The following is a 23,109-nucleotide window of genomic DNA, read 5'->3' on the forward strand; positions in this document are numbered from 1 at the left end:
GCTTCAAACGTCAATGAAAATTGAATTACTAATTGACTTAACTAATTATCTGTATATATGTACATTATTCAACTTTTCGCATCGATAACATACATCATTTTATTTATTGAGAGTGTATGTGAAATACTAGTTTTACTATGTTAATGTATATATATATATGTACATTAGTCAACATTTTTCATCGATAACATGTACCATTTATACTATGCTGTATATGTGAAATATTGGTACCATTAATACTACATTGTATATGTGAAATATTGGTTTTACTATGTCGATAGTAAAAATAGTTTTCTCATTATGCCAAAAGCATGCACTATTGTAATATTTATATATTCTAAATAGTTTTCTCAATATACCAAAAAGCGATTTTCGGTGTATAATGTTTATGTTAACAAATAAATATTTAATGACCATCAAGCACTAACATTGCATTCACGATCTTTGACCTGTAATACTAATATCTTTCTTCCTCTGTATTCAACTAACAATCACAGCAATCTTTACCTGAAGAATTACCATTTGCTTTATCTATTTGTAGGCTAGAAGCTTATTTGTAGCTTAATTGCCGAAATAAATGTTGTTGTTGTTGTTGTATTAAGGGTATGGTCACTAAACAACAGTTTAAGGCCATTCTTTATAAGTGTATCAACATATTATTATTAATAGTAAACTAAAATTTCGTATAAGTTGTTATATATGTAAAGAAAATATATATTTTATTTAGATATCATAATGTATTTAAGGATTATTTTCGACGCATTTTATACTTAGTGTGTTTCTATAATGTAATCACGTACACTTCTCTAGCTAATAATACAATATAATAATCAATTTTGTCTAAAACGTTTTCATATTCCTCTGTTTGATGAAATGCATCAAGGAAACAATTATTCTAACTTGCTTCAATTTTTTAAAGTTTTTCAAGTAAACGATAGTGATTTATTTGTGTTGAAAGATCGTTGGCAAATACAATACCATCTACGGGTAATTGTTTACATCACACTCGACGAAACAGTTAACAATAAATTTTACCTTGTCAACACTTTAAGTTTCAAAAGGTTAGATGATACATGCTCTTTGCAGTTGGGCCTTCTTGTATTCAAAGTTGAAACGTATGTCAGTTATTTTTGAAAAAAATTTCAAGAAGAATAATGACGTTCGATTTGCAACCGAAAGTTAGTATGAATTACATGTATATATTTTGACAAAGTCTATAGGCACATGTCAGAGTCGAGGCACAAGACGGTACTATTAGTGTTGAAGAACTTATAGCACGAGAGCTTATTAAAGGAGGGATTATGTTATGTGATTTAACTACAAATCAAATGTTATTGAATTCAGCCATCACATTTGATAGGCGCTCTGCAACTATGTTTATGAGCATTGTGTGATTATGACATATGAAACATATTTTTTTACTGATTAAACATACTACGCATATTATTTGATATATTAAATATATATATATTATGATTTTCACGAAAGTTGTCCCTCTTACCGTTTGAGGCCCCCGTGGCATTTCTTTAGTATTGCTAAACCCCATGCAAACATTTACTCATGTCTGGTTTATTTTGAACTTGTGTTTGCTAATTAGATTAAGGAACTACTACAGTGTCGTTCATATAATTTTGAATATTGAACTGAACATTCGCTCTTTGTTCTTGTTTTTCTCGCAAGTGGACAAACACTTTATAACGCAGATATGGCCACGTAAAGGCGCAATTAAGGCATTTGGAAGATTTTCTCTTTGATAATACAAATAATATGTTCATTTACTAGTACAATTTAATTAATCGTATCGATACTTATGATTTCATAATGAAATGTAAATTTACTTAGAAAATGAAATTCTCTCCTGTTTTAACACAATGCATATTTTTTTAAATTTTTTTTCAATAAGGATTGACTATGCGAAGTTAATACCGCAATGATTTAATAATACGTTCCAGAATGTTGCCACAGAAAGATACAATTTAAGATTGAAGTGATAATGTATTGCACCTATTCTATTTTATTGCTTTTACAATCATTGATGCATATTTTTATTTTACGCAAAATCGTTTTGTAAAAGATTCTGTTCAAATGTAAGCATAGGGTTCTTTTAACCCGGGTCAAACCCACAATGCCTTTAATTGACACATCTTCATACATCTATGTTTGTTGTTATGCGAGTGTGAGTTTTATGTTGTATTGATTTGCAAAAGACTCCTATTAACGATAAAAAGACTTTACACTGTACAATATTGAATTAAACGAGATATGAACTGATTAATTTTAATGAAATAAAACATTTACGAAAAAAAAACTTCTGTCTGCTACTTTAATATAACTTTTTTTGTTAAACATACACAACACGATTCATATATATGTCAATCAATTGTAAACAAATCTGGAGATATATTAATGAACGTCGTCTTTTTATATGTCATATTAAGTCGTAAAGGCTACATTTCTCATAAAATAAACACACATTTATACAACAAGATACTTGCTTAAGGAAATCATTTTTTTAATAATTGCTTTATTATATATGTATATTTTAAGAGCGTCTTCGTGATCTGAATTAATGGAAAAAACTTACATTTGTTATTTATTGTTACCTTAACATAATACGCTAGATTAGCATATAAACGTTTTTAGACTGCTGGATAAATGTTAAACAAAACGTGTCTTTTCAATGTTTCAAAATGCAATACAAAGTTAATTAAAGCATATTACAAAGCCTGGGTGGTAGCACAAATCATGCTATCAACGTTAATTAAATGCATAGTTTAACATGCCATCTTGGGACATCTATCGGATAATTATTATACGTATAAGAAATACGAACGCTCCGCATTTAATCATCACCTCATTGGTAATCTTTTGCCATTCATATTAAAACCGAAACTTAATAAAAAAAAGACTACCGTGTTTATTCCATGCCTGTTAGTTTATGAATAATATTTTCAGGGACTAAATCACAGATTGGAGCATTTTTAAAGGAATCATGTCGGTAAAAGCCTTAAATTGCTAGATTCAAACATCCTCAATGTAGAAATCCATTGTAATAGCAAGAGTATTATTTAAAACATAAAACAAGTAAAAAGGTGTCCACTTTAAAACTCGAATCCTTGTTCTTTGGATTTAAAAAAGCTATCGTTAATACCTATCAGCTTTCCGGTTTTATGCACTTTGTTACTTTAAATGATTGATTCACGTATTGTAACACAATTACCTAACACAACAAACGTATTCAATCGTTTCGCGTTTTTTAACGCTTTATTATTTTTTTAAAGATAATTATTCTTGAATGAAACTGTCAGTCATTTTTGTTGTATCGCGTTATGATTTTCTGTGTTTTATTTTAAATTTAATTTGGAATCCATGAAAAAAAGTTTCAAAAAACTGTCAATCGACAATCTAAGAAGTAGACTATATTTAGAACAAATGAAAGCTTATGATTAAAATGTGATTACAAGTCAACTTGTATTAATTTTAGCCAGTGATTGCTTGCTATGTTTATTAATAAAATGTTCAGAAGAGTCATCGTCTACCTATACACATAACCATTCTATATAGTTTGTACACAGTGTTATGTGAAGACTTTTACTTTAAAGGACAAACCGCATTCAACAACATCCGGGAACAACATCCATACAATGCAAACATAGCGAGTATAGCTTCTTTTCCAGTTTCTGGAACATATTGATATTTGATGAACATGGTTCGACTGGAATGTGCAATCTGCTTGTTGCAGAAGTCACTTGCCAATTGTAACAATATGTTGGTTTATAGGTCAGTGTGCAACACTCAGTAAATATGTATTTTACACGCATTTTAGCATAAGAACACCCCCATAGCGGAACCAATAACGTAACAGCATAACAACAATATCGACTGGTGAAAGCAGAAAGAATGCACTTCTTTGACAATAAAATGTTGCTAATATTGAGTATTGCAAGATTTGAGCACAAGTAATGTTTATTTCGTTGAATAGATGATAAGTATAAAATGCTGATTATTTACACATTTCTCTCCTTAAAAGAATGCATTTTGAAAGGGATATAATCTGCTGCTTCTTTGGGAAGCTTAGTTATATGATGGTATATGAAGCGTGACTCAATGTAGTGTAATTCAGTAAGTAATAAACATAAAATGTATACTGTCATTATATTGCAGCTAAAGACATATCATTGATGTCATAATCAAATTTAACACTTCATTATAGTAAAACAAGTTGTTGTTATCGTAAGGTCTAAAATAGCGAGAGACGAATGACGTGATACAGACGTAAACTCCTACGTTACGTTCATTGTTAAATAAGGTGTAGCTAACATTTGCATTAATGTTTAACGATATGCATGAGAAGCATGTGTATGATGGCCACATTCAGTGAAAAGGAAATAAGTGGAACAGTGTTTACGGAAAAGGACAGTACATACATCAAGTACTAGTAAGTGTATTTATACCAATTACTTTACCTTATATTGCATAATATAAGTTATTCTTACAAGGTTTTAAACATCATAGTCATGAAGATAATCAAATTAATTTTGTTTTCAGATGAACATACTGAATCGTATCCATATTTATTTTATACCTGCTTTTTTGTCTGTAAGGGTTAAACTACACTTGATACATGGTACAGACTGTTCAGTTTTTTCAACGTGATGTTCTAATGCAATACGTTCTTGTTGTGTTGTCTATATTGAAAATACAAGAAATCTCGTACAGTTTAGGAAAAGGGGTTTACTTATATTTGTTTGGTTTGTTAGTTTACTGAAGCGTTTGTGGTAAACATTGATTTTGGTGCGGTTGATTATTCAAATGTATCTTTACGATATATCTATCGCCTATAGCGTAAGTTATTAACACAAATGACAACCAATATAATTGCTATTTATGAAATTTGTCAGGTCAGTGGTACTTCCGAAATTTCACACTGCAATCAGCACAATGACATTCCATATGTGTATATTGTATTTGACATGTTGTAAGGTTTATGTCGAACCAATACACTGTATAAGAAAGTCCGAAATATCAAAATATAATTTCAGAAGTAACGGGAACCTAGCATGCACCGTTGACTCGATTTTTTTTACTGGATTAACTTACAAGCTAAATTTGCCAGATCAAAATCTTTACATGATGTTGTTTCTGATTGTAAGCGTCAAATCATGCTGCATTACTGTATATTGTACACAGTAATGTAATGAATCAACAAAAAACAGGCCGTTAAGTACAAACGCAGATTTAACAATACTGTTCTGCTCTGTGTGCTGTAAGACATACAAATGTGTGCAGGCATTACATTTTTTGAAAATTATTCACGTTTCTTAAAGTATATTAAATATAATACTATAATATATTTGCTCATATAAAACATTTGTAAATGATGTGGATTTTGATTGACTGAACAAAATCCCACCGTATTTAAAATCAGTTAATGTTTTATATTACTATTTGGTGAAATAATCACAAATTTGATTTTAATAATGCCTAAAAATGGGAAATAAATCGCATTCCCTTGGTATATTGTGTAACCCCATTTCATTATGCATTGAAAATGCTTTAGCAAGACTTACGTTATGTCAAGTGCACTAAGAGTTTTATAAGGAGTTCGAGATAAACTCAATTTCACAATAGATTCTTCCACAACCAACTCTTTCTTGCAACGAACTGCTTACAGTAAATATAATAATAACAATTCGTATAAAGCGCCTGTAACAGCTATTACAAATATGTCACTCGTTTAATGAAATGCACTTGCTGTAATAAGGAACAATTATGATACAGTTATGACTCATCAGTAAAAACCATTACAAGATAAAGGGAATAACAAGATCGCAAAATGTTCACCTGTAATTCTGTGCTTCACTTGGCATCATCGTAATACCGACGAACTAATTCGTTTCTTGTAACTTCGCAGCATAAATTGCGTTTTTCCCTTTGTCTTCCTTATTGTGTTCAAATTACCGTGTACAGAATATTTCACAAATCACAAATGTATAACATAATATGAATCTCATAGCATTGTCACTCAAATTTAACAGAAATAAAAACGAACATTAGTTCATTTTAATAACAATTCAATTACTCATTTAAGTGATGAAGTTTCCCAAGACAAAATAAGATCAAGAACAATCATAAGGATAATTATGTTTTAACACAAGCAGAATTGTATTCATTTATTAATTAAGCTTTAGGAAAATGGTTCCTTATTGAAAGAGGAGGATTACTTCATCACTGTTAATGTTCTGAGATGTACGGCACACTTCGCCTCGGTAACAAAATAAAGGCTAGCTCTTGCAAAATTACATAGTTTTGTGATTGCGTGATGTTAAAATCTCTTTTGTAATATGTCGGATATTACATAAACTATAAGATCTATCTTTTCATTTGTTTGTTAACACTTAACAGTAACGTATATATACACTTTTGAATCCAATATTACGAATGCCTTGTACGATTTAATATTCTTTTTTCTGAAGAAATGCATGAACAATTAAATGTTTTTAAACAATTTAACCGGCTCTCAACTAAGTGGCGGTAATTTATTTATGTTGACAGATGTTTGGCAAATACAATACCACCTACGGGTAATTGTTAAAACACTCAACAAAACAATTTACAACACAATTTGACCTACATATCGTTTCCAAAGGTTAGAAGGTACATGTATTTTGCAGCAGGGTCTATCTTTCAGCTTTTGCTTTTGAAACGTACGTCGGAAAGTGTTTTAACATATATTTTTGCGTACTTTGTTTGCAGATTTTCGAAATGAATAACGCATCTAATAAATTGTTATATAAAGTTTCTTTGCTAATGTGTATTGGAGTCGAATATTGATGAGTATTTACAACAAAATTTGTTTTATCACTTAAGTATGTTTGATATGTTATCACCATATTTATAAAAAAAACATTTGAGATACCTCCGGTCTGTTAGATGCGTGTGGAAACAGTAATAGTACAGCATAAGGTTCTTTTTTTGGAACTATTATAGCTGCATGGATTGTTTATCGGACTTTTTTGTTTTTTAAGCTACTGATCTCTTGCATTTGAATTTAGATAATATACTTAACGCGCACTCTTTAAATATGGTTGTGTGTATATAGTGCTTGTTGTGACAAGTTTTTTGCATCACCAATTAGTGTTGACTTATTACGCAAATAATATGCATGTATATACCAGGCATCCAGGTATGTTTTGGTCTGGCTAAAACCCCATGCAATAATTTTACGAACGGCTTCGATATAAAGATATTGTATTTGATTATTACATTAATGAAGTACATAATTAAAGTGTAATATAGAATAAAGAAATAAACATGGGCTGCTCTATGTTTCCTTGTTTGTTCTAGTTAGAGGACCACCATCTTTATCAACTTAGTTTTGGCCATATAAAGTAAAAAAAAATATTTATCAAGTGATTGGGGTGATTTTCTTCTTCAGGATACTTATACAAGGTTAAACATCTTTAGCTCTAATATTAATTTTAAAAGTGATAATGTAAGTATCTATGAGTTCATAATAAAGTAGTAATTTGCTGTTGCTTAGCAAATGACAAGTACAAAAGCTAATATCATAAACAAACAACATCAAATACCTTATCGTTACTGCTGAACGTTCTCCTGTTTGAGCAATTTATCTAGCAAAACACAAATTTCAATAAACAATGACGTCTTCGCGACGCTTTTACTGCGATGCTTTTGTAAAACGTTTCAGAAAATGGTCGCAGAAAGATGAATTTATAGATTGAAATGGTTATTTGTGTTTTAACGTGTTCTATTTCATTGCTGTTAATTTTAATTGTGGAACTTCGACATGAATTTCAAGTTTACTCTCGATTTTGTTTGTTAATAAATCTAAGTCAAAAGTTAGGATAAGAACCTTAAAAGCCGGTTAAATACCACAATGATTTAAATTGACAGTTCCAAGGCGATGGCAACCTCTGTATTTATTAGTGTGTGTTTGTGTTATTATTAAGGTTCGTGTTATTTCTTTTTGTTTTGAAAATTGTACCTTGCCGGAAAAAACCGTTCTCAAATTAATAGAAAGACTTGGTAAAATACTTTATACTGAAATACATTAACGAAAACAAGATTTCAATTGATTATGTGTAATGCAATTGATATTTTATCAAAAACTGCTGCCAGTTACGTGTCAAATAATAAAACGATTTGTTTAAAAATAAAATAAAACAATAACACCATTATTATTTGTTAAAATATCGGGCAAAAGCTAAAAGGAATGTCATCTTTTCATATTGCGTACTTAGTCGTTGCATTGCATATATCACATACATACACATCGAAACAACATGAAAAACAAGAAACAAGCTCAAGAAAAGCATTCAGTGCTCCTTGTATGTAATTACATTTTAAGACCGTCTACTGAGTCGTTGTGTCTAAAGACAACCATATTATTAAAATATATTGAAGTAACAAGAAGCAAGCTAAAGAAAAGAATTGTGTTTACCAGTGTCTATGTGCACATTATTAAAACGTTATCATGATCTGATGTAATGGCCAAATCATACTGTTTGTTATAAATCTTAGCCTTAGCATAATACAAATTATAACCATAGACTATTTAGAAAATGTTTAATTACTGTTAAGCAAACTGTTCTTTTGAGATGGAACAATTCAATTAAACGTGAAATAAAGCATATTACAAACTTTGAAAGGTAAGAGTGTACCATAAATAATGGGATTACGTTTGTTTAATGCACCGTTTAATATGTCATTTCGCGATTGCTGTCAAATGGTGATGGCGCGGAAATTTATGAAATATGAACGCTTAGCTGTAAATATTATTTAATTAATTTGCAAACCATATGAATACCTAAGGTAAGGTAAATGGAAAGCGCGTTTAGTCCATGCCTATTATTTTAAGAATAATATATTCATGGACTTCAAAAATTGGTGATTTCTTTCTAAAGTGTGTCAGTAAATGCCATAAATTGAGTCATTTAAACATCGCAACTTGTTAGCGCCATTATAATAAAAACAATATAATTTAAGACAGAAACAAATCAGTTTGTATACTTTAAAAGTCGAACTATTTGTATTATGATTTAAAGGCCAATACCACTTGGCTACCCGGTATGTGGTGCTTATGAAGGCTTTTCATACTTTAAATAAGTGATTCACGTATCGTACAACAATTTTGGCGAAACCAATAGAACAATTTCAAAATATTTAATAGTTTCAATTAGTAAAGCTTTACAGATTTTTCAACTTTAAAGGATGATTATTCTTTAACGAAACTAATGCCCAGTATCTTTTATTTTTTTACTCTCTGACGTAAACTTGGAAATAGATCATTTCGATACAGTTTGTGAGCAAGTCGATTTCTAATAAATTAAAGCTTATCAGTCGAATGTGAAATACAATTTAAGTAAACTTGTGTAATGTTTTACCAGTGAATGGTTGCAATTTTCACCCATACAATGTGCTGAAGTTTCATCTTTTCTCCTATAAATTTTGCCAGTCGCCATAGTTTGAATTTAAGATTGTGCGACAAAAGGCAAATTAGAGTACAAGATCCACATCAGTAACACACCAAGAAATCGTTTATAGCTTCTTCACCAGATACTTGAACATATTGAGTGTTTGATAAACATCACAAATAGATACCCCAAGCTCCGCGTTGTAGGCACGTGTGCAATTATAACAATATGTTGGTTAATATGTCTGTGTGCCTTACTCAGTTCTACTAAACACATGTAGGGGTTCAGTATTATTTATACAGTTTTAAACTTGAGGAACATTTTTGAAAATTTTCATTGTCTTCTTTTATAATTGCGTACATACGTTGGTTCTATTTTAAAATTTGAGTATTGTAGCGCACGATTAAATATATATAAATAACATGCCATCATAATAAGAACATCGAATAATAAAAGCAGACATAATTGACATAAAGGAATATGTAGTTTATATTAAATGTTGCAATATTGCAGCACAAGAAATGCGCAAGTCGTTGGTAAATATATAATACTTACAAACACGTTTACTCTTTGTAGTATTATGAATTGTGTACTTGTTAACTTATTCTGCTAATAAGCCTAATTTGTTTGGCTGTATTAGGCATGACTCAAGGTTTGTTGACTTCAGCCATGTGCAAAACAGAAAAACATATGCTGTCGTTATAATGCAGCCATACAAATTTCTTTGAGGTCATCATAATATTTACAATAAAACGCATTAACATATAAATATTTAAAAAAAGTTGTTTTTATCGCAACGTCTCATTTCTACGTATGAGAACTTACAGACGGAAACTCCTACGTAAAGTGCATTTCTGTTTATGTAATTCGTAAGGCCAGAGGTACTTTCAAAGCTCAACACTTTGCAATAAGAAGGATATCGGTACATATAAGTAAACTGTATTGTACATAATGCCAGTTAATTGTCTCACAGCTACACTTTCCTTTTTTCAGACTTAAGGGGTACCTACAATTCACCGATATAAGAACAACATTGACTCACTATCTTTACTGAATGAACCATCAAGCTACATTTGTCAGGCCATTACCTTCGCGCGCTATTTCTTAGTGAAAATGCTGGAACAAAACATGCTTAATGACTGTATATTGAACAATAGTTGTGTATTTTGCAACAATAAAAACAAGTAGAGGTCTTCAAGTACAAACTAAGAAAACATATTGTCAAACTGAAACTAATCTTAACTAATTTGAATGATGAGTACATGGATTGTTTAATTTACAATGGCGATTACTGGCACATTTCAATATTCAGTGTATATTAACTCGGTGGCCTTTATTTTGTTTAGGCTTTTGGGGTCTATCAAGTCCGGTTTTGTTATGTAAAACAAATCAAATTAAAAAATATATATACCTGAATGATGATAATTACAAGATTAGTATTTTGATAGTTAATAAAGCTGAATATTGTTGCATCTACATATACACCTCGAGTTTATACTAAATTGATAGTTTATCAAAGCACGCACCTCAAAGCCACTCAAATATGTAAATAAGGAACTGTTGTAATACGACACGACTTCGATAAAGATGTCAAGACAAACATCTACATTAAATCTTAAACTTAGTCTACGCAATGCAAACGGTATTTAAATCTGAAGAAAAATGCAACGAAATGATATTTTTTAGTGAAATCTGAAGTAAAAAAGTAGTGCAAATATGAATTCATTCATACGGCGACACTATCTAGCAATTGTATGACCTTCATTTAGTGTTTTGTTAACATGGTGTGTAAAATATTTTGTTATACAAGTAATTATTTTATATTTTATACAGCAAAAAAGCAAGAGAACTGACGCGCCAAAAGATCCATATTAAAGTATAAAAGTTGCAAGTATTTGCAATTTCTGTATATTTCTACACAACGGTCTTATTTATAGTTGAATATACGATTCGCCATAAATAAATGGTCGCGATTGCATGCTCGGTGCTATACATATCTCTGCGACCATTTATGTTTATTTTTTTTGCACAATAAATGTTGCGTTTGAGTTAAGAAAAGGTATGGAACAAACCGCTAACATCCAATTATTGCTAGAAAGTTCCTGATTAATAGCATATTGCACTGCCAGCGCTTTTTCTTCGTCAATGCGAATTAACGTCACTATGTGAGGTTGTAAGAGTTGTCTGGCGCTGTTGGATGTTTGGTCAGTATCATCGTTAATTTAGAGTTAACATGCGCTTTAAAAAGCATGTCAAAGGAGTTTGAAAAGTCGTATACGAGAACATTGTTTATTCGACATTTTAATTCAACCCGCAACACGACATCATATTTATGTGTGTCATATGGTGTTCGTCCTATCCCCTACATAAAAATGATCAAAAAGGCATTTATCTAAATGTAAAAGATGCATTACATTATTTATCTATATCAATAGCAAGTAAATATTTGATATTTTAATAATACTGGAAGTGAACAGAAGCGTTCTGCACATTTTTTAGTTTTACGAATTGAAACGCTAATAGAAATTGGTGTTTTAAGATTAGATTAGATGAATTTCCGCTTAAAAATAAGTATTATGAAAAATTAACATTTTCTTGTTTGCAATATAAATGAACGTCTTTAAACATATCCTATGTTTTACCTTACCCGAACATTTCATCACGTCATTGATCTTTTTAATAACGTGTTAATGAGATCGTATTTTGAATACATTTACATTACACAAAGCGTTAACTACCGCATTGAGTTGCAATTATTGCTCTCATTTAGGTTTACCCATTTGTCACAATGTATTTGTTTAATTATTAAAAATGATGCAAACATAAGTTTGAACAAAAGTAGATTATGTCGATTATGGTTTTTAAATGGAGCTCTATACACATTTTATTTCCAAATACCTTGTTGGTTACGACACAAACAACTTCTTGTAATGGCCCGTTTGAGCAATTATCATCCACATATAAATAAGAATTCGTTTAAAGCAATTGTACAATAAGATCCAGTCAAACGTCACTCATTTAAGACAGGTCACTTATTGGAGTAAGGAACACATACGATATTGTTATGAATTGTTATGACTCAACAGTACAAACCATTTCAATGTTATTGGGATAACCAGATCTAAAATGATAAATTGTCATTCTGGGCTACAAATTTGTACGACATTGTCATTTCTGCAATTTCGGCTGAATCATTACAGCGTAGTATTGATATATTATATTATTATTGTTTAACATGGCAACTGAAGGTAAATGTTGCTAAAACAAAAGTTATGATATTTAAAAAAGGCGTTCTATTCCAAATGACATTGCTTTTTATTATAATGGCGAACCAATTGAAATAGTTAACAAATTCTGTTATTTAGGTGTGGTTTTTACTACAGGGGATTCGCTTAGTACCGCACAAAGTACTTTGGCCGGACAGGCACAGAAAGCCATTTTTACTATGAATAAATACTTGTATAAATTTACGTATATACCGCCAAAACACAAGTTGGAACTTTTCGATAAGCTTGTATCGCCAATTTTGAATTATTGTTGTGAAATATGTTGTTTTGCGAATGACTTATAATTGAGACATTACATTTGAGATTTTGCAAAAAACTGCTTGGTGTGAAGAAAACTACTCAGAACGATTTTATATGCGGCGAATTAGGCAGAGTATCTTTTAAACTATACATATGTATAAGGCTATTAAATATTGGTTACGAATTCTTCAAACGAAAGAAAATAAGTATATTCTTCTTGTGTATAATTTATTAAAGAATGATTTAGAATATTATCCCAATAAAACAAATTGGACCAGACCTTTGAGTACCGCAATAAGTGATAGAAAATGTGCAAGATGCAATACAATTGAGGATGAATATCATTTTGTAATGGAATGTGTAATGTATACTGACATTAGGAAAACATATATTGGCGAAAATATTGGTTTAGACCTAGCATGGCTAAATTTGTAGATCTTATAAAGTCAGAAAATGAGAATATACTTAGAAACTTAGGAACCTATATTCATAAAGCATTTATTATTAGAAATTAGGTAATGTATAGAAATTGACATGGTAAAATTAATGCACAATGTGTTTCGTGTGATACTGTAACTACATGCTTTCTATGTGTTTCTTTGTACTTGAATTGTATATAGTTCATGTTTTCTATGTGTTTCTGCTGAAACTGTTAATATGTCTGATGTACTATGTATGTTCCTTGGTATATAACAGAAACCATACGCAAACTATGTTTACATGATTGTTGGTTACTGTTACATACATTTTGTGATACGGATAATAAATATTATATGAGGCCTTTATGCCTCATGTTTTCTATGTGTTTCTGCTGAAACTGTTAATATGTCTGATGTACTATGTATGTTCCTTGGTATATTACAGAAACCATATGCAAACTATGTTTACATGATTGTTGGTTACTGTTACATACATTTTGTAATACGGATAATAAATATGATATGAGGCCTTTATGCCGTTTTAATTGTTTAAATTGTTAAGTATGCCAGACTACGATAGCGTTGCTATGTACAACTGTAATGTATTGTAGTGAAATACGATTACATGTACATTATAACATTTACATGCATCTTTCTATTACGATTAATAGATAAGACATGTTGCCTTAATACCCTTTGTATTGTTATATTGACCAGGCTATAATAGCGTTGCTCTGTACAATTGTATAGTATTGTAGTGAACTAATCTGAAATTGTTAAAGCAAAATTAATTTCTGCTGTTTATGTTAATATCACACCATATAAGCGTTCTATCGTATGAATAGATATGACAAAACATATATAATGTCTATCTTACTCGTTAAATCATAATGTAGTTCACGATCTTAAAATTAATGTATTATAACGTGTCATTATAAGTCTAGTTTCCACAATATTTGTCTTACATGTTTCTTTCGGTAAGACAAATATATGAAAGGTGGATATAAATTGTTAAGGTTCATGTAAAGTCCCAAAATGACCCCACATAGATGAAATTTTAACATATAAAATGATTAGTAATACCCAAAATAAGTTCATGAAATTTACATATGGTTGCAATAATCACATTTTTATTCCATATATGTATACAATTAAAAAAAACACTCACAAATGTTAGTAATAATGTAATTATTAGGAAAAATATTGCAATGTAGGGCAAATTCTCAATTTCATCAAAAAAAAACACAAATGCACCAAATAAAAACACCAACAGCATATGCAAGTTTTATGTTAGGTACTCCTAGCATAGAATTGCGTCAATACAGCCCCACAAAGACACTATGCGTATTTCAAAATGAACATGTCAATGCCATGAGTCGCTATTTATAGATTTTGGAAAAATACTAACTTTCCACGCGCATAGCATGCGATCAATAAGAGTTATGATCTTATAAAATAAAATTAATGAAAATATATCATTTTCATAATATCTCCATAACAATGACACTTACTTGAAACGCACTATTTGAAAAGAATCTTGATATAATTGACTCTCCTCGCGATTTAATTTCATCTGTCGTCCATCTTGGTCAGAAATGTGTTTTGATTCGTATTTGCGAATTTGTTAAATATTGCTTATATTAAATATTTACTTTATAACATAACTTGAAATTACCTTATAAACAAATTATACAACTTTTAGAACAAACGGATCGTGAGTAATTTATAAATCGATTTTGAAACGAAATATTTTTTCGAATATGCTTCCGCCAAATAATGGCTACCTGAACAAGTAAACATGACAAGACAAGAACAAATGCATTTTTGATCGATGACAAGGTTTTTATAGAAATGTAAGTGTTCAGTTGGTTTAATATGTACGTGTGCCCAACATTTGTATAATTCATTTTTCCGATCCCACAAATATTATGCCTAGATCGTTAATTGAAATAGTGTTATGTCGACTTCCTTGAAACCGGATGTTTTATGCCCCACATGATTAACTAACGTGTATGGAGTTCGAGATGTGACATAAACATGTTGTAATTTGTTTTAAGGTAGCCAATTAGTCGTCGTTCCGAGTCCTATATATTTCAAATGAACAATCAAAGTGTTTGCCTTTTTTAATAATATAGTTTTATTTTTTGTAATTGTGTCATTTTGTAACTATAATGAGTACTGTATTGCGAAGAAATAAGTAAATTTGAAAATGAAGGTTCACTGGTAAGTCCACCATACTAAAGTAGTTCCCAATTATTGTGTTAACTTTTGACATTTTTTTATGTTTTTCTTTGCATATTTTAGGATTGTTGGTGGGTGTTGTGTGGAGTTTTCATTTGTAGTACCTAACATTAAGTGTATACAATATTTTGACCAAAGGAATTTGTTCAATTTAACTCCGTTTGTTATTTTGATAATTTCATGCATGCGCTGTATATTTCTTCAAAAGCAACATTTTGCATCATATTTTTTTTATTAGCATTTTCTTATATGTTCTACAAGTGTTTACGAGGCTATTGGCTTATAAATTGAATTTATTGCCATAATATTTATTGAAGTATTCCTATGTGAAGAATACGCCTTTTTACACTTTACATGAACCTTAAGTACAGATGTTAGTGATAGCAGTTGCCTATAATATCAGTCTTACATTTTCGTTTCGGTAAGACATATATATCTATGGCACTCTTAATATTAAGTACATAGATGTAAAATACCATCTGTGATATATATATAACTCATACATGTTAAATAATTAAACTATATTATATTTTTTGTATTTAAAGGTTTCTTTACGATTGGTTATTTACTTGTTTTTCGTAATAGTAAAATTGAACTGAATTTATAAACATATCCGAAGAGGCCGATGTAGAGAAACCATTTAATGCATGATAAAGTGGTGTGTGTAGTATGGCATACTTATGTAATGTGTATGTTATGTCGTTGTTTGTTAAATCGATGCAAATGTTTAGAAATGCCCGGAAATGTTTCTTTAAACAACATTCTATCATGCTTATATGATGATATTTGATAGTACGTAACAAATTATGATAAATGTATGCTACCTTTTTAAAAGCCAATTTCTATGTTTCTACATTGTTAATAGAATATCATCCAGTAATCGGTACAAGGACAAAAATAAATATAGGCAGCTATACTACCCAAAGTAGTTGACTGAAAGAAACCTCTAAGATAAGAACATATTGAATTATAATTTAAAATAGATTGGTTAAAGCTTTTTGAAATAGTGTTCTCAAAGCGATCTTCTCCAAATGTTGGAAACATACAACTACAACTTTGGTTAAAGTTTTGTATTCTAGTCTACACTTTTCGTCAACACTTGTATTTTATATATGTCCTCGTGGGCTTAAATGCCGTATGGATTGAAATAACTGTCTGTCTGTCTGTCTGTACACTGTTGTGCAATAACGCACTAAATTGTTTCTTGTAACCTGTTGCGGTTACAATCTATTGAGTTTTTCAATTTGTATTCTGTTTGGTCCAAAATACCATACGCATAATCTTTTATACAAGCTGATTTTTAATTCTTTTATTATGGAACTTAATAATAATTATTATTTTGGAAATGAATATGAAAGAAGGAACAACAGCACGATTAATTGTGTCCTGTGCTGTAACATACCCTACGCTTTGACGATTCCATGCATATATTTAAAGCGGTTACAATATTGAGGAAAATCACAATGCAAGTGTTGCCCAATGTAAATAAGCTACATTTGATATTCGAAATAAAATATGATGTATGGGTCACGTTCTAGGAAAACTGTGCCTAATGTATGTGTCTTTCGAGCTTAGCCTGCGCAATTTGACTAGGTATAATGCTTGCTTGACAGTGGATTGACTATAGTTCTTTGAATAATATTCATTTCTAATATTTTTTTTATTTTTTTAAGCATTTTGAACTAAACATGGATAGTTTTCTGTATACTATATGTTTGAGTTATTAAGTTGTTCGATAAACGTGAACACATGTGGATGTGATCTATTACTGTTTGGGAAGTTATGTATTCCAGCATAATAAGTAAATTTAAGCACAAAGTGGTATCCCCCCCCCCCTGAATCATTTGGGTTGCCTGACACTATTTGCGTTGATCTCAGACACGGTTCTGGTGTCCTCCCGTTTCTGTAGATGCATTTTATCCAATTGATAAATCACCAAACCTTGCAATTATAGTTTAAAATGGATGATACGTTTGCGATAATTAAATTGCACGTAATATTTATAGTAACATTCATGTATTTTGTAACTGTGAACTAAGAATGAGTTTACTTTTAATGTTTTGTCATATAGTGTATTTATTCTGCACAATTATATATCCCTTTTCTAGACAATGCCCTATTAATATTATTCACAATTTCTTGTTGTTGGCGTTTATAGTGCATTTTACATTTAACCAATTATCGAACCTTTTCGAAATACCGTGGCTTTTGTGTGTTCAATGTTAAATTTAAATTATGCTTAGGTTTCTAAATTGTCTAATTATTCTTAATAAAATTTTGATTATAAGTTGACAAAATAACATGTAAGCATATGCATTCAGGAACAGGCGTGTATGCCAAACCAATAATAGTCATTGTGCTGATGAAGATGATGTATAATGATGAATGGCTATGGGCACGTTGACATGTTATTTTCAGTCCACTCGTTTATTATTTTTAAACAAGCATTTTTTTGTCAACATCGCATTAACGGACTTGATAATATAAATGGTTCTGGCATGTTGAAATGCTTGTGATATTTATGAATTTCGACGTATGTCAAATGAGTTATAAACAGCGTATGATGTTAAATAGAAACTAACTCGAAAATGTGGAAAAACGTTTCTTAATGTGTACAAAAATTGGGGTTCTACGCATCGACCTACATTTATCTAAACCTTAAATAAGATGTCTTGACTCACAGTTCTAAATCGGTTGCCAACAGAAGAATTAAAAGAAATCAACAACATACCATAGGGCAGTCATAAACACATGCATGCACTTGTACTTATCTTTTGAAGTCGTTATCATTACTACCTTCTCATTAACCACCAAAGGATGCCGAGGAGTGATATGTTTTATGATAAGTTAACTGGCCCTATGTACGGCGTTGAACTTAATATCGACTATCGGAATTATGGAACACTAAATAGATTATTTATGATTGATCGTGCCTTTACAAACGACGACAAATGCGATCTATTAAAGTTCGTTGTTGGAATGAGACTATTTTGAATTACAAAATGGGTTTTCGTATATGTACGGATTAAGTGCATGGGGTCACGCAACCAACAGTTTAAGGCCATTGATTATAAGTGTATCGATATATTATTAATAATAATAAACCAAATTTCTTATAAGTTGTTTTATATTTAACGTAAATTTATATATATATATATATATATATATATATATATATATATATATCTATATTATATATATATAATATCTAATTAAGATTTAATACATTATCGTTCATATAACGTTTAATATTGAACTGAACATTTGCTCTTTGTTCTTGTTTTTCTCGCAAGTGGACAAAAATCTTTAAAAATCTTTCAAACTCAGATATGGCCACGTACAGACGCAAATGAGGTATTGGAAGATTTTCTCTTTGATAATACAAATATATGTATGAGGTTGTTTACTAGTACAAATTAATTAATCGTGTCAATACTTATGACTTCATAATAAAATATTAATTGATGCTACTTAAAAAATGGAGTTCTCCTCCCGTTGTATCGAAATGTATATTTTTAAATATAGTTTTTTTAATAAGCTTGACTATGCGAAGTTAATACTAAACTTATTTAATAATGTGTTTCAGAAAGTTGCCTTAGAAAGATACAATGCCTGAATTGACCGCCCCAATGCGATTGTCACATCTTTATTCATCTGCGTTTGTGGTTGTTAAGTGATTGTGAGTTTTATGTTGTTTTGATTTGCAAAAAATTCATATTAACGCTTATTAAAAAGACTTTACACTGTTTAAATATTGCCTTTTAACGAGATATGAACTGATTACTATTTAATGAAATAAATATTTACGAAAAAATCTGCTGTCTTCTACTTGAATATAATCATGTTTTGTGAAATATACAAAAACGTTTCATATATATGACATTCAATTGTGTCGTGTTCTTGCATGTGCGTAAAGTGTCGTCCCATATTAGCCTGTGAAGTCCGCACATGCTTATCAGGGACGAAACTTTCCGCTCTAAAGTTGATTTCGATACGGATGGACTTCCTTGAAACTAAAACTACTATACAAAGCGGAAGTATCGTCGCTGATTAGCCAGTACGGATTGCACAGGCTAATCTGGGACGACACTTAACGCACATGCATTAAGCCCAGTTTTCTCAGAACGCGGGTTAATTGTTTAAAGAATCTGGAGATAGTTGAATGATTGTCGTCTTGTTATATGTCGTATTAAGTCGTAAAGTCTCATTTCTCATAGCATAAACATACATTAAACAACAAGATACATGCTTAACGAAATCATTTTAATATTTGCTTAATTTTATATGAACCTTTTAAGAGCGTCTTCGTGATCTGAATTAATGAGGACAAACTTACATTTGTTATTTATTGTTCCTTACATAATACGCTAGATTACCATATACTTTTTAGACTGGGCTGATAAGTGTTAAACAAATCGTGTCCTTTTAAATTTCACAATGCAATAAAAGCTAATGAAAGATATTACAAAGCCTGGAACGTATCAAATCATGCAATTAACGTTAATTTAATACAAAGTTTAACATGCAATCTTGGGACATCTTTCGGATGATGTCAACATAGATGTGAAGAAAGCCGAACGCTCCGCATTAATTATCAACTCATGTGTTATCTTTTGCCATTCATATTAATACCGAAACTATATAAAAAGACTACAGTGTTTATTCCATGCCTTTGAGTTATGAATACTATTTTCAGGGACTTAATTACAAATTGTGGCGTTTTTAAAGGAATAATATAAGTAAAAGCCTTAAATTGCTAGATTTAAACATCGTCAATGTAGAACTCCATTGTAATAGCAAGAAGGTAATTTAAATCAGAACAAAAGTAAAAAAGCATCCACTTTACAACTCAAATCCTTGTTGTTTGGATTTAAAAAAGCTATCGTTAATATCTATCAGCTTTCCGGTCAGTTGTTTTATGCACTTTGTTACTTTAAATGACAGATCCACGTGGTAACACAATTAACTAACACAACAAACGCATTCAAAATCATTCAATCGTTTCGCGTTTAAAAACGCTTTATTATTTTTTAATGACAATTATTCTTTAATGAAACTGTTAGTCATTGGTGTTGTATCGCGTTATGATTTTCAGTGTTTGAGTTTAAATTTAATTTTGGAAATTTGGAAAACGGTCATTTCGACAATCTAAGAAGAAGTATATATAACAAATGAAAGCTTAGGATTCAAATGTGAATACAAGTCAACTTGTGTTTATTTTGGCCAGTGATTGGTTGCTATTTTTATTAATAAAATGTTCAAGAGAGTCATCGTCTCCCTAAACACACAACCATTCTACATAGTTTGTACACAGTGGTATGTGAAGACCTTATCTTAATAGGACGAACCGCATTCAACCACATCCGAGTACAACATCCATAAAATACGAACATTGCGAGTAAAGCTTCTTTACTAGTTACTTCAACAGATTGATATTTGATGAAAATGGCTCGACTGGAATGCACAATCTGCTTTTGTAGAAGGCACTTGCCCAACTGTAGCAATATGTTGGTTAATAGGATAGTGTGCCTCGCTGAGTATCTGTGTATTTTACACGCATTTTAGCATACAAAAAACCCACATAGCGGAACCAATTACGTTACAGAATAACAGCAATATCGACTGGTGAAAGCAGAATGAGATCACTGCCTTAACAATGATATGTTTCTAATATTGAATATTGTGAGATTTGAGCACACGTAATGTTTATTTCGTTGAATAGATGATAAGTATTAAATTATGATCATTTACACGCTTTCTGTCGATAAAAGTATGCATGTTGTAAGGGATATCATTTACTGATTGTTTGGGAAGCTTAGTTATTTGATGGTATATGAAGCGTGACTCAAGGTTGTGTAATTAAGTAAGTTAAAAACATAAGTTGTATGCTGTCAAATATATTGCAGCTGTAGACATATCATTGATGCCATCATCAAATTTACAACCAACCACATTGACAATTCAAAACAGTAAAACAAGTTGTTGTTATCGTAGGGTCTGAAATCGCGAGAGACGACTGACGTGATACAGACGACGTAAACACCTACGTTACGTTCATTGTTAAATAAGGTGTAGATAACATTTAATTTATGTTTAACGTAATGCATGAGAAGCATGTGTATGATGGCCACATTCAGTGAAAAGGAAATACGTGGAACAGTGTTTACGGAATAGGACAGTACATACATATAGCACTAGTAAGTGTATTTATACCAATTACTTTACCTTATAATGCAAAATATAAGTTATTCTTACAAGGTGTAAAACATCATATTCGTGAAGATAATCAAATTATTTTGTTTTCAAATGAACATACTGAATCGTATCCATATATTTATTTATACCTGCTTGTTTGTCTGTAAGGGTTAAACTACACTTGATACCATGATACACGACTGTTCAGTTTTTCAACGTGAGGTTCTAATGCAATACGTTCTTGTTGTGTTGTCTATATTGAAAATACAAGAAATCTCATACAATTAAACATAGCGGTTTACTAATTGTTGTTTGGTTTGTTCGTTTACTGAAGCATTTGTGGTAAACATAGATTTTCGTGCGGTTGATTATTCAAATGTATGTTTAGGTATCGTCTATAGCGTAAGTTATTAACACAAATGACAACGAATATAATTGCTATTCATGATATTTGTCAGGCCAGTGGTAATTCCGAAGCTTCACACGGTAAGCAGCACAATGACAGTCGATATTTGTATAATGTATTTGACATGTTGCCAGGTACTTTTCGCATCAATACACTGTATAAGAAAGACCGAAATATCAAAATATTATTTCAGACTTAACGGAAACCTACCATGCACCGTTGACTCACTGTCTTTACTGAATGAACGTACAAGCTACATTTGCCAGATCAAAACCTTTACATGATGTTGTTTCTGAGTGTAAGCGGTGCAAACAATCATGCTGTATTACTGTATATTGTACACCAGTAATGTTATGCATCAACAAAAACAATCAGGCCTTAAGTACAAACGCAGATTTCACAATACTGCTCTGTGTGTTGAAAGACATACAAATGTGTGCAGGCATTACATTTCTAGGAAATCATTCACGTTTCTAAAAGTATTTTAAATATGATACTATATTATATTTGCTTACATAAACCATATGTAAATGATGGGAAGTTTGATTGACTGAACAAAATCTCACTCTATTTAAAATCAGTTAATGTTTTATATTACTATGTGGTGAAATAATCACAAAATTGTTTTTAATAATGTCTATAAATGGAAAATAAATTGCATCCCGTTGGTAATATTGTGTAACCGCAATAGTTAAATAATTTGTGAAGAAGACTAGATTATTACCTTTATGACGGATTTATTGGCTTATGACTCAGGTCTTGTTAAATAATTATTATGTTTATTTGCCAAAACTTGTTTACATGTTAATTATAAAATACTAAACATTTTGAACAGAGCATACTTTGAAAACATTTTCTTTATTTTTCAAGCATGTTTTACGCGG

At 30.7% G+C, this 23,109-nt stretch overlaps 1 protein-coding gene across 2 annotated transcripts in view; it reads left to right on the plus strand.

Moving 5' to 3' along the window:
* The window catches only part of LOC127851848 (uncharacterized), a 425,589-nt gene that overhangs the window by 77,138 nt on the left and 325,342 nt on the right, over positions 1-23,109 (plus strand). Inside the window, exon 1 of one of the 2 annotated variants that reach the window (XM_052385800.1) lies at positions 21,750-21,821. The exons of the other annotated variant lie outside the window; for it this stretch is intronic. The gene's annotated coding sequence lies outside the window, so the exon portion shown is untranslated. Of the gene's footprint in view, positions 1-21,749; positions 21,822-23,109 lie in introns of those variants that run through there. 2 annotated transcript variants of the gene reach the window in all.

This window comes from Dreissena polymorpha, chromosome 11, assembly GCF_020536995.1.
Source record: "Dreissena polymorpha isolate Duluth1 chromosome 11, UMN_Dpol_1.0, whole genome shotgun sequence".
In the NCBI taxonomy this organism is placed as follows: Eukaryota; Metazoa; Mollusca; class Bivalvia; order Myida; family Dreissenidae; genus Dreissena; species Dreissena polymorpha.